Below are 1,876 nucleotides of genomic sequence, written 5' to 3' on the forward strand. Positions count from 1 at the left end.
CTGAGCATAGTCATACTATCTTGATATTATCATTGGTGTTTTCAGATCTCTGTTCTCATGAACCTACTAATGCAGCAGTTAATCATACCTGCTGTGGAGTTAGATGGCATGGACTTGAATCCAGTTCCATCACCTAATAGTTCTCTGGCCTTGGGAAAGTTCCTTAGCTCCTTTGAGACTTAGTACCATCATCTGTAAAATAGGGATAATAGCTAAGATAAACCATGTAAACATTCGATACGTGTTACTTGCAGCTATTACTATTACTGTTGGGAGTGAAATGTTCAGGTGTGAAATTTACAAGAACATATTTTTGCATTCAAATTTAAGGGATATTTTAAAGTGTATAATATTCAAGCATGGATTAGAGAACGTCTGGGCACTTCTCCCACTGATCCAGGTCAGATCAGTGTGATTTGAATATTTCACATAATTGCACACTTGCATTGTTCACTGTTCACTAGTCACAATCACTGTGTGAGATGAGTCAAAGTCTGGGCTGAAGAAGAGGCCCGTTCTTCTGGTGTCCTGTATGAATTGCCCTGGGATTAAAGCAAACGTGGAGAAAGCCTGTTGTGTAGGTTGCTCTTCCTGCCCTTACCATGGTCCAGCCCATCTGTTCCGAGGGCCCAGAACAGAATCAACAATTCTTAGCAACATGTTTGCTTGTCCATATTGCTTTGTTTTAGTTTGAAGTACACAGATTTTGAGTACCATTTACATCTAGATAATTTGGACTTGAATATTTATGCTATTGCTAGGTCTCCCAAACATTTTTACCAAAAGAGGAAAGGGAGTAATTCATGCCATTTTGAAATTTGGGGCTGTAATGATCCAAGTGTGGCTATCAGTTTCCTTTAAAATAGAATTGGCAGCTTGAATAATGGAGACAATCAAATTGACCAGATGTTTTGCATTTGATTAAACACATTCTAATTAACCGATCAGTACAAACAACTGATTAAATCTTTTGCTAAAGAACTTCCATTAAACATATAACAACAATGGCAACAACAAAACAGTTCAAACAAGTTTCTTTTGCTTTCTTCTTTCTGACATGAAAGAACTTGTGAAGGCAGAAGCCATGTTAGATGTATCTCCACCCCTACTCTTTATGTAGTCCCTAGGTGACCTAAAACATTATCCTAGAATAACTTTGAAATTTTGATCTAAAAAAGAAAGTTTCAAGTGCATAGACATACTGTTTAAAAAACTTTGGTAATGCCTTTATGTGTAATTTCTTGCTTTGTACACTACAGATAGGAACAATAGGGACACTATATCTTAAACTTGTGTAGAATGTTTTACTTTTTCTACATATGTTCATGTATACTAGCCCAATAAAATATACTGTGATAATTACTTAACTATATTTGAAGCACTGGACTAAACTTTGTATTTAATACTTATCGCACCCTTGGGTAGTGAAAGACAGGAATTATTAACCCTTTGTTACAAATGACAGATGCATGGCATGGAAATTAAGTAAATTGCTCATGTCAGCTAGAGTAGTAAAGCTGCTACTACCGTCAGATCTCTCAGAGATTAATCAGTAATTCTTCCCACTTGTCAGCTAGATAACAGTAAGATCAAGATAACAGTAAGATCAATATAGGGTCCCATTTGGGACCATAATTAGAGATAGGACTCTTTCATCTAGAATGTTCTTTAATTTCACAAAAGTTTTTCATAGGTAGTTTATTCCTTATGTATTAATAGTTCAGTAGCTAAGATACAACTTGATATAAAATTTGAATTATTCAGGAATCCTTTAATAGCTTCTTTCCCAGATCATTGTAACTTTGCAGCCGTGGGTCCTATAACAAGAACTGGGGTTCCTGTTTAGGAAGGCGTATGCCTAAGGTAGCAGTTCTTC

This window comes from Propithecus coquereli, unplaced genomic scaffold (assembly GCF_000956105.1).
Source record: "Propithecus coquereli isolate 6110/MARCELLA unplaced genomic scaffold, Pcoq_1.0 Scaffold107, whole genome shotgun sequence".
NCBI classification, from domain to species: domain Eukaryota; kingdom Metazoa; phylum Chordata; class Mammalia; order Primates; family Indriidae; genus Propithecus; species Propithecus coquereli.